Below are 12,643 nucleotides of genomic sequence, written 5' to 3'. Positions count from 1 at the left end.
GCTGCTCTTCAGAGACCGTGCATCACCGATCACCCTGAGTGCGTACACGTGAGCGCGGAGCACAGAGAAGCAGTCAGAGCTACAGGCTACAGTGAGGCTAAAAACAGAGTTCATATGACGTTTTTCGAAACAACTTTTTATGTCGGGGCTTCAGGACACTCCCCCCATCGATCTCCACGTGGGATGTGAGGACTCTAAAACTTCACCAGAGCCTTCCTCAGCATGAGGGTGATTAGATAATGGCTGAATTTTCATTTTTGGGTGCACTATCCCTTTAAGGAGGCAGGTTTGGGTGGTGGATGGGTCATAAAACACAAGACTTTCCCCAGAGACTAGTGTTCAGAACTCTGTGAACTTAGATATTCTAAGGTACACCGTCACAACGTTTCTTTTCCTAAACCTAAATTTAGTAACTTCAGGTAAAGTACAAATTAATCGCCTTTGCAGTTATGCAAAATAAAAGCATTTTATCAAATTTTGTAACAAATGATTTATATATTGAGAATATTTTTTATACACACAAAAATGTTGCTGTTTTCTTGGTTTCAAGTTTTATCATCATTTTAAACTTCAACCATAAAAACTGCAAGGCATCATCATTCCTAGTAGTAGTAGTCATTCAAGTTCTGTCCTGAACTTTTGGCATTCCCCAAGAGGGACTGTGAGACGCTTGATTTATATGGGCTCTGGACTGCTGGTGATACTGAGGAGAGGAGGTACAGGAGATATTAAGGGAGGGAAGGAGAGAGGAAGGACAGATAGGAAAAGACAAAGCTGAGACTGAGGAGGAGAAAATGGGGGGATTTTTCGGAGGAGTGTTCGAGGTCTTATCTCCAGACAGGCCTGAGGAACGGCTCGCTTCCCCAGGGACAATCCTCAACCACTCCTATCCGCCTGCCTCATACACACTGACCTAAGATATCCCAGTGTGTGTGTGTGTGTGTGTGTGTGCTCTCACATGATTGCCTGCATCAGTATATTCACATGCATCCATGTACTCTGAAGAGGAAGAAAAAGGGGGATTTTGTTGTTTATGTGTTTTATGCTTATCTGATGGTGCAAAGTGTTCTGTGTGTCTTCCTCCAGGGTTTGTCCTTGTCTTGTATCACTGTCTGTCTCTCTGCAGGAAGCCTTATCTGCCATCACAGAGGTCACACTGGTTGCTCTGTATGCCCTCGGCATATCATAGCCAGTTGCACAGAAGTAGCATACCGCTGTCTTTGTTTGTCTTAATACTGATGGGAAAAAGATCCCATGCAAGACTGCTGCGCTGAGTGAGACTGAGTGCGTCTTGTTTCAGTTTCCAAAGAGAAGCCACACATAGAGACAAAGACTTAATTATACTGTACATAATGAAGACCCAGAACAACACCTGAAGGTTTGATGGGTGTGGTAAAAACACTGAATCTATGGGTGTGGCTACACCAGCTCTAATTATGGGATAATAGTGTGTAACGTTTGCCTCAGTTGGAGTCTGCTTTGAAAAAAGAGCTGGGTGACATGTTTGAGGATTCGTCCTTCACCTGAACACCAGCCTTGTGTCGTCTGCTTCGCTGAGATGTGTTCTGCAGTCTTTTGTGAAGAGTCAGGATCACAAAACACCTGTTCCAGTCCACTGCAGAGCTCCTGAAATCTGGAGTCCAAATGCAGAGTGGATTTATGGAGCTGGTCCCAGTCACAGCCTGTTGGTGTTGGGGTTTGGCTTGACAGCATGCCAAAACACACGTCCAACTAAAAACTGGTTTTTAAAGTTGGGATTGGGAGTCTTCAAAGGGCTGTCTGATTGGAGCCTCAGGTAAAAAAAGGGAGAGTCTATTTTTAACCCTGTCGTCTAAAAAGGAAATACATATACAAGAGTCAGACTTAATTGTGCCTGAGGGGAGATCCTTTTTCCCAGCACTGTACCTTATCAAACAACACCAAGTGCACAGCACACAGTAACAACATGGAGGACATCATATATACTGTACAACGGGGAGCCCGGTCTCACCCCTCATGGCCCTTGTGTAAATTCCTGTTTGCTTTTCCACTGCGTCCAAAAAATCAAGAGGTTAATAGGCTGATAACATTAATAAAAACAGTTGTATTTGAGAGGTGCATGTTGTCCTTGAACAACACAGAGGTTCAGTACTCTTCCCTGTAGATCACCAATGTGTGACTGTGATGTTATGTACAAAGAAGAAATGCAGAGGTCTTAACTAAGATTAAAAAGTGCCTGTTTTCAAAGTCACAACATTTTTCCGAGTGTTTTATGCGTATGGTAACAACCAGTGCTTGTTGAGGCACAAATTATGCTCTCCGTGTCCACACAGCTACAAAGGCCACCCATGTGCAGAATGAAATTTATGACTGTCCGCACCATACTTGTGGACCATGTGTGCCATCAACGTGCACTGCATGCATTTTAGAGCGTATAAGTGACCTTTTAGTGTGTAAAGGGTGTTGAAGACAAGTTGTAGAAGCCCAGGAGCAAAATTCAGACTTTTGTGAAAATGCAGGCAAGGTTGCTTCTTTGCAGGGTGGCCTTTTGGTTAGGGCACGTACAACATAACCTAGCATTGGCGCCAAGGGGGAGAGGGGGCCAGAGGGGGCTCCAATGGCGAAAATAATTGGAGGCCAACATTACTGTCATTAAGAGGCTGTGGTGTGCTCATTTTTTTAGCTAGCTCAAAGGTAGTGTTATCTTGTGAAACTAGACAACCAAGATCATCCATTGGCACCAACTTTAGCTTGTCGGGCTTGCAGATCTTTGCAAGAGAGGAGGGGCTTCCTCTGGCCACCATTTTTCAGCCTGTCACCTCGCTAGTACAATCCAACCTCCTCACTCACTTTCCTCCAAACCAGCTCCTTTTTATTCCTGTTTCTATAAAAGTAGGACATGGTGTCATAGAGCTCCGGGTAGCCACAGACCGCCATGATAAGCTTCTCCTCTGTTTTTCCAGTGAATGAGCTTCCGCTGGTACGTTCTCAATGTCATACGTCCCTGGAGGATCTCAATGCTGATTGGCTAGCACGGCACAAACCGGTTGCAGAAGTTCATATTTTTCAACTCTTGTGAATAAGCGTATGGCATGAAATCACGCAACTTGCGTCATTTGTGCCGCTTAATTTGTGTCATTCGTGTTGTGTCCATGGCATCCATAGCGCTGCCTGGCAGGAATTCGCATCTAAGCACATCTTTACATTGACTTTAGATGTAATTCCCTTGCGTGAATTGTTTTATTCTCACCTGGTGTGAACACAACACAAGCGAAGGTACATCAGATAACTAGTAACATTAACTGTAAAATAAGTTGTGTATCAGTATGCACCTGCTTCTCCATATTGGCACTGACAGTTTCCAACTAGCCTATATATTCCTGTATGAAAATATTCTGGAAAAGGCTCTGCATTGGAAAAGGGATATAAGCACTGGTTTGACTGGAAACCTTCAGGATTCATTGAATGGGTGAAATAAAATTAGGGAGTTCAATTTCCTATAATTTATTGCCATAATTAGAGATAAACTGTTCTGAATTTCAAAATCAACAAAAATCTAATTGAGTCAAAAATGCCAAAAGCCGCACTGTGTTAAATCCTGCTTGAAATCAATATTTAAAGTCATTTCTTTGATCGCTACGTAAATATATAAGTCACTTAAATGTCTGGGATGTTTAAAAGCCAACAGAGGAGCATTCCTTTAGTTATCACAGTAGAATAAATCTCTCTTCCTCAGAATCAAGGAGCACACCAATAAAAAACACATTTAAAACGTCTTGTTAAAAAGAGAATGCAGCTTTTGTATTCTCCTAAACTCTGAGGCAGAAGTGGCCGAGGGAACCTGAGCAGCGCAGCAGCAAAGTAAATGCATTTGACAAATCTCATGTTTTATGTGTTCTCTCTGTGCTGCTCGGGGCTACATGGCAAATTCAATTCAAGACACTGAATTATCCTTAAATCGCTTTTATCGCCCGTGTCTCAGTGTTTCTCTGTTACTCCATTTAGCAGGGCAGGCTGTGACGGGGATGAATAGACACATTGTTTATTTTATTCATTATCTGGAGGTTTGCCAAGGAGCCTATTACGGCTAATAGACCGTTCTGTGGCGCATTATAATATAAACAGAATGTTTTACATGCCCATAAAGACAAAATATGAACGTTCTTACAGTGAGGCTCTAACTGGATCCATATAGGCCACAGCAGCTCTAAACCCAGAGCAGGGGAGACGCTGGAAGGCATGCTCGGGCTTCTTAGGAGCTTCAAAGGAGGGGCGTTTCCTGGACTTTTTAAGACTAAACACAGGGAGAGCACGCAACATGGCGTGTGTGTGTGTTTAGAGTACCTGAGGGCTGCAGATTGCACACTTGGACATTGTATGTATGTGTGTGTGTGTGTGTGCTGTGTGAGTAAATCAGTCTGTGGTCTCGATGAGTCAGTCGCCTCACTTCTAAGACCCCCTTTCTAAACACAGTGCGGTGGGCATCCTATATCAAGTGGTGGAGCAGAGGAAGGAAAGAGGAAGACGTTCCTGATAAGAACAAGATAAACACTTCCAGGCTGAGCCACTGACAGAGACACACTCCAAGCAACAACAGCAACCACAACATGAGGAGGAGAGGAGTCGCTTAAATAGGTTTGTTCCTCCAATCACATCTCATCACTTCAAACACTCTCCACAACCAGTGTGTTTCTCCGCTACAGGTGCTGCATCTGAGTCAGACAGCGCTACAACACAACTGATGTCAGTGCGTGCCAAAGCTGTGGCAGCATCATGCAAGCAAGAGTGGCTGCCAGTGTGATCTAATACATCGTCATAGACGCAGCACGCAACCTGCCGCCATATCCGAAACATCCGTGCATCTGTAAAGGCCACCCAGAGTGCCCATCATCCATTAATTTTCCTCTAATATAGTCCACCTTGTAGTTTACAAAGTAAGAAGTCTATGATACATGAAGCTGTTAAAGAGGTGGTTCTCTGAAGATGGAAATTACATATACTGACTTGAATCTTATTTACAACAAAGGCTGTCACTGTTTTTGGTATTTACCAATTTTAATTGAAACATGCCTGGATATTTCAAGAGGAGCAGGACGTTGTAAATCAATTTTCACCCCGAACTTACATAAACCACACGTTCAAAAGTAGTCGTTTCCTGAGGATAACAACAGTTTACAGTAAACAAAGTCACAAAATGCTTCCAGTAAAAGAAGTGAAAGAAGAAAAGAATGCAAATAAGATGTTATTATGCCAGAGGGAGGGTAAAACAAAAAAGAAAGACAAAGAAAGAAACGGTAAATGTTGGTGCTGTAAATATCATTAAAATATATATATATTTTATTATAGTGAAGGCATGACCTGGTCCTCTCTGCCTCTGACTGGCTGGTTGTCTTTGTTGGTTAGGTTGGTCAGGTTTAGACATCAGGAGTACGACTGGTTAACACATTACTTTCAAGGCACTCACAGACTCAGATAAAAGTTCAGGGTCTTTAATCAGGCTCAGGTTGGTCAGTAACAGAGGCAAAGGTATCAAAGACGACAGGCAAAAAGGGTCAAAAACACACTCACAAGGAACACGAGGGAAATGCGGAGATGAAGACAATCTGGCTACAATGCAGGAAGACAGGGACTTAAATAAACTAAGGTGAAGGAGACAATAGCCCCTTTTACACTGCCAGATTTTCCACGAATGTTGGGCCGATTTGCCGGCAAGCTGCAAGCGTTCAGACACGCAGAGCCGGATTGGTGAGTTGATCCGAGGTGCCCAATTTTCCGCCTTGTAGGGTAGACATATTGGCGGAACCCTTTTAGTTTAAACAGACCGAGGCGTCCTTCCGCAATGGGAGGGGCTGTTGATGACTTGTGGGAGGAGCTGTTGATGACGCCGCACGTGCGAGCCACTGGCGGTGGATAAACAGGAAACAGCTGATAGCAGGAATTAGCGAGCAGCTAGTAGCAAGAGGGAAACACAAACCTGACAGACACTGTAAAGATGAGCAACTGGGGAGACAAGGAATTGCGCGCCCTCCTTGTCCTCGCAAACGAAGAGGCCATTAACCGTCAGATGACGGGGACGGTGAAGAACGGGCCGACTTACGAGAGAATCGCAGAAGGACTGACCAGCCACGGCTTCCCTCCCACGTCATTTTGTTTTTATACTGATTGGGCTTTCCTGCAAATTTGCCCAATTCCTGTCTAAAAAGGGCTAATGAGACACAGGTGAAACACATGAGTGCAGGGCAGGTAATCACAAAGGAGGGAAACTTGACTAGATCTGAAACAAGACCAGACAGTGCTTACCAAGATAAAACAGGAAACACAGGGATGACAAATAAACTTGAATTTGATCACCAATTATTAATGTCGCTGCAGCATTCTTTGTCAGATACTTTAAGTGGACAAATCACATGGAAACCAAAATCCATTTTTGTGTATCCGACCATCCTCTGGTTAAGAAATATACATTCTCCTCCCATGAGAGAGACACAGGTTTCCAAAAATTAGGTGTAACACGTTAAATTATTTTATGTCATTTATTCCTTGAGCAATCTACACAGTTTTTGCAGTTTGCATGGCTTCTTGATATTGAATTTTTTCACTTTATGGACAATAAAACCTGCAGTTTAAGCTCCAGTTCTTTTCTCTGACCTCCCTATCACCAGTGTCCGGCTGTGTGCCACCATCAGAATCCTGTCCTATCTTCTCACTGTCGCCTGCTCTGATTGGCACAGGCGCAGCCACAGCTAAACATACTGTATATCAGTAACAAAACAGAAAACAGAAAACTGTCCTCTGATGTCTGAACGGACCCGGGGCAATTACCTCTCCCAATCTCTTTATTCCTATTTTCCAAAACTCTGGCTCGTGCTCACTCATTCGCTGCCAGTTCCAATTAGCCGTCTGTACACCCGCAGCATTCATTTGATTACAGAGACCATACATGCTATAAGGTCTGCGAGTTACGATGCCCGCTCGTGGGGCTTTGTGCGAGTATGATTTTGATTAAATTTAGGGAAATGAGAGCTGGATACAGTGTCTGCTGGCTGACACGGGGCACTCAGTGACATAAAGAGAATGGTATTGTTTGTTGGATGGAAACCTCACAGGCCGTATGGTTCATTCTCAGGACGCCGCAGAGTTGTTTTTCAGAGATGGGTGGTAAAGTATGTGTAGGTTTAACACCTCCTTCCTCTAACACACACACACACACACACAGATATGAGTGTTATCTTGAGTTGTGTGGTGGTGGTGGTGTGTGTGTGGGGTCAAGTGAATGTGGCCCCTTCTTTTATCTTCGTGGTACTCCCGTTAACGGCGAAACAAAAAAGAAGGAGAGAAGGAATGAAAGCGTGCTAACTCTGTGTTTGTGTGCATGAGCCTTTGTGTGTACTGTATGCATTGAAGACTCTGTGTGTGTGTGTGTGTGTGTGTGTGTGTGTGTGTGTGTGTGTGTGCTGCTAATGGCTTCAGCGTTAGTTGATGAAGGCCGCTGTCTAAACATCCCTCTGGGGTTTCTCAGTGGACAACATAAACACTGTTTACATAATGAAGAGCTGGAAAGACCCTCAACCCCTCCTCCTTCTCAACACACACACACTTCAGCACAACACACACACACTTCAGCACATATTTCCCCCGACCCTGCAGTGTCTACGACCACAGCCCCACCCTGAAAGCACCACTCAGAGATTCTACATGATGAATGTGCAAGATGCTCTAATTAACACACACCTACGCTCACAGCCTAAGCACACACACACACACACACACAACCCCCCCAGTAACTCAGTAGCTGAGTGTTTGTACACAGGCTACCGTCTGCTGGTGGGAGATGCTAATTGAACGGCCGCGCCCTCCTCTAAACACCCCTCGTCTTTCATTAAAGCAGGCCTCCTGGGGAGTCCACCGGACAGCACTGTAAATATTTGCCCACTATCTGTGTCTACTCCTCTGCTGACACGGGCATTTGTTGCTCCCCGATCACGTCCCAGTACCATCCCTCCGTCTCTTTCTTCCTCTGCTGCTGCTTTTTCTTCCCTTCTCTTCTTCTACAAACAGAGAATGAAAGCGAGGAGCCGGCAGGACAAACAAAACGCTGAGGGTAAACAGTCAAAGAGCTGCTTGTTAAGCTTAAACACATGTCATGCACACTGAGGAACCATCGGTACATACACACACACACACACACACAGTGTATTATGAAGAGAGCAGCTGCACAAAAATATCCCCAACACTTATTTACATCATGAAAACTGATACGGTTTCTGCGATTTGGGCCTTTAAATGTTTAAAATGTGCCTCAAAATAAACTGCTGTTGTTCACTTTTTATAAAGTTAGACAAAAAAAACTTTTTTGTGAGACATAAACATTATTTTGGCTGTTTTTGAAAATGTTTCTCAAACTGAAATGTGTAATCCAACTAGAACTAAAATGAGATCAGAATCAGATCAGAATCACAATTATTTCACCTGACAACCATTGTTAGTTTGCAGTAGTGGAGAATAGCTAAGTACTTTTAGGAGAATCATGCGTAAGTTCAGTTTTGAGCCACACACACTTTTTGATTATCTATAATTTTTCTATATTTGAATGTAAACTTACTGGAGCGGCAGTGGCTCAGAGGTACAGCGGGTCATCTACTACCCAGAAGATCAGTGAATGTGACATGTAAAAGTGCTGTGAGTGGTCGGAAAACTATACAGGTGCTATACAAATGGAGTCCATTTATACGACACTAAAATTATCTGACAGCTTTAGTTACTATAGTACTTTTAGATGTATTGTTTTTAGGGTTTAGTGAGAGGAATTGGGATCGCAGTGCTTCCTGAGAAGTTCCACCAAAATCTACCTGATAAAAAACACTTCTGGGAACCTAGATTTTAAGCATATGTACCTCTGTCTTTATACACTAAAGATTACTGTATGTAATAGAGCAAAGACGCTTTCTTCAAACCTTAATTAAGCTACCACCAAGCAGCAACCTCCAGGACTGAAAAATGAAGCTAACGCAGAAATGCCAAACACTGCAGTTCCTCTAATGGCCACTTGAGGCTGACTCCAAAAGCAAGTCAATCCCTATAGACCCTCATGTTAAAATACAACCCGGTCATCAAATACCAGCACTTGAGCAACGACCTCTGGCATCCGACACCGACGAAAAAAGCCATTCTTTCACGTCTGCATGATATGCAGCCGGTCACTGTAATTGTTTAACGGCAACCGGCGTTGTCAGGGGGAAACATGGTGGGACAGCAATGTAAGTTAACGGGGCAAAAGTTCGAGTAGAGGCATATGATTAGGCCCATTTCCACCGCAGGAACTTCGGGGTAATTTTACGGGGCCGGGGCTGTTGGTGCGTGTCTCCACCGCAGGAACCACCCCCGAAGGACAGAGTTCTGGAACTTTTACAGGGGCTAAACAAGTCCCTGCCTCGGAGTAGGTACTCAGAACGGCCCAGAGAAACTCCTGGCTGGGGCTTGGGGATTACTTGGTGCTGATTGGATATACTCAAGGCGGGATGTGACGTCAACAGAAAGCGACAAAATAGCCGGCATTTTTAAAACTCAGCAGACGAGGGTTAGCTCGTTCATATAGCTTCCGCCGCCATGTAAAAAAAACTCACTAAATGGCCCGTGAAAAAAATATTCTTTCCAGCGGATATCTTAGTTACAACATGATTGAGCTAGCAAAGCAGTTTTGTGTTGCTATGTGTGGTATTTATTCAGTTTTGGGAAATCACGATGTCTAGAAAGCATCAGCTGACAGGGACAGCTAACAGCAGCAGCAAAGCTAACATCAGGACGTCATCTGTTAAAAGCCTCCCGTTGTCGGATACGACATGAAACTACTCCAGTTAGCTCAATCATGTTGTAACTAAGACATCCGCTGGAAAAAAAAAAAAATTCACGGACCGTTTATTGAGTAACTGAGTATTACAGACACCGCTAACGGCTAACGGCGTCCCTACGCCCCTATGTCGCCCCGGTCAAAATGGTCGCGCAACGATTACGTCACATCCAGAGCCCGGTAACTTTACAGGAACCTTCCTCCTACTCCGCTCTCTCAGTGGAGACATAGCGGTTGAGAGGGTCGAGCGAGAGGACGTTCCTGTAGTAGTTCCTGCCCCCCAACTTCTTCAGTGGAAACGGGCCCATTGTAAAGCCAAACCCTGTTCTTTTGGGGCGGCAGTAGCTCAGTCCATTGGGACTTGGGTTGGGAACCGGTGGGTCACCAAGCTCTCAGTTGGATCCACCCCTCTACTCGAAAGCTTCACCCTCTTGTCCAAATATATTCACTTCTGATGGCGACGGCTAAAGCTTGAGACTTCAAAACGGGATCCCACAAAAAAATGGCTGACATCATGATAGCAATGTTAATTACTTTTATACAGTCTATGGCTACAACACAAGTGGAAGTGCCTTTATTAAGGTAATATAACTAAAATAAAACTTCTTTTATGGCAAGAGGTCCGTTTAAAACATTATGAAAAGAACCAGTCTGCATGAGTAATTTTGATACCTATGTATACTGGGATACTTATACAAGCACAAACATACTTCTACTTAAGTACATTTTTAAATGCAGGACTTTTATTTCTACTGGAGTATATTTACAGTGTGGTGTTAATCAATACTTTATATCAGAGACTAGATCGAAGTACAATATGATGTGAAATGAATTGCCTATAGTGCCAAATTATCACCCAATTCTGCAGCTCCTCTGCGCTCTACAGAGCTTTTTAGCATTACTCAGGTCACTGTTTTGGTTTTATGGCCCACAACCTTCACTGTTTTGGTTTTATGGCCCACAACCTTCACTGTTTTGGTTCGGCCTCATGGATCTCATCACCCTCTCCAGTAGCAGCAGGCAGCTGTTCTCAGTTAAAAAGCTGTGGTGAATCCACTGTGCACTACCTGACCAGCACCAAATGGCAGACAGACAAAGTTAGTGACTGGCTGGTGAACATAGTAGAAATAACACGTGCCTGAATCCTACCATAGCTACCACTCTCTCTCTGTGCTCACTTTCACATTGACCTGTAATCACTCATGAATGTCATATAAGCTGTCACACAGCTGTTGGTTTAGTTTAATCACCAGGAGCCTGACTGTATGTTTCAGTGTTTGAGCTTCAGAGTATAATAGATGTAATCCCTGTAATGTTCATGTTGGGCACCTCAGGCTTTGACATCATCCTGCTCTGCTGGAATGGAAACAGTGAGCGTATGAGCACCAACGTCACTGCTCGCTACATGCTGAAGCTTCCTATGGGCTGAATAACTGGCATGTAAATGATTCTATAATATACTATTGATGCTTCGTACATGCTAAGCTGGAACTGTGGTTTGGTTAATAGCAAAGACGGAGACTGCAGAACTCTATCTGTGCATTACAGCATTGCATGAACAGAGTCCTGTCTGTGCATCATGACCTACAAGACGTCCCAAATCCCATAATGATTTATAATGTCAAATAATGACGCTTCTTAAACCTTAAATAAGATCTCGACGAATGTAATGGTCCATGACATTCTTCCTTTAACACTGCAGAGAGCCTGCAGGCTTCTCTCACACTTAACCTCCTTTTACCATTCACTCTGCGCCACATGCAAATGTTCACCTCTGTCTCTGTCTGTGTAAACGTCAGGGAACTATGTTTAGTGGCACGGCCATTATGAGCTGGCACTGGAGCAGAGCCCTGAGGATAAAATGAATGGAGAAACCGAGGGAAGATGAGAGGTTTCTCAAGGTTGGAAAAGCTCAAATGACAGGGTGATGGGACCTACAAAAGCTGTCCCAGACACTTAGGGAGTCTGTGAGCGGTGGCAGAGGATAGAAGTTTGTCCACAGTTGGCGTGCGATGGTTTTAAAAATGTCATTGTCTGTGTGGTAATGCTGGAAACTTGATGGGAGTTTGAGTTTTTAGCAGAGGAGAGTACCATCTACAACTTTTCACAGCGGAAAAAAAGTGTACTGAAATGAACTGTATCGTACTGCTCGGTGCAAACGAGGCTTTACCCAGCAGGTGTTGAGATAAGGAAAAGTAGGCCTGATATCTAGCGGGAATTGTGTCTGCCATCAGCAACCTAGGCTAACTACCCCTTACTGAAGTAAAAAAAAAATTCATGAGCCATCTCCAACTCGATTAAATCGCTTATAGCTAAATATCAGTGCTATGTGGATCTGTTAAAAAAAGGTAAAAAGACTTCTTTCATCACGTCTGTGGGGGGACACAGTCTGTCTGCTCCAGTCAGGAGGGCGCCACTTACAGATGCTGTCGGCTGTTTCCACAAATTCCTCTAAAAATGTTTTATGTTCTTTAGGAATAAAAATATGCTCAATAGCTGCATTGTTGTTGCACTGCTTTGGTGTCATAGATATTCATAGATCATAGATAAATCCAACTCTACCCTGATGGAGCTGAGAAGGCAGAGCTTCTGCTTTAAGTCAGCAGTTGTCTCCCAGTAGTCAGAAAGTCCCGTCGAGCTGGTTGAAACCAGTTTCAGGGGTTAAATGACAGGTCTGGAGCCGCTGGAATTACACAGTTTGGTAGAAAGCTTCTGCTCCTGGAAAATCATGGCAGAAACTAACTGGCATTGCTCAATGGGTTCATGTTTTGGAAGGCGGTGTGCAGAGCAAGTGCTTCCTCAGGTTTACTACCCGGA

This window comes from Epinephelus moara, chromosome 11, assembly GCF_006386435.1.
Source record: "Epinephelus moara isolate mb chromosome 11, YSFRI_EMoa_1.0, whole genome shotgun sequence".
NCBI lineage: Eukaryota > Metazoa > Chordata > Actinopteri > Perciformes > Serranidae > Epinephelus > Epinephelus moara.
Note: the sequence above shows the minus strand (reverse complement) of the source record.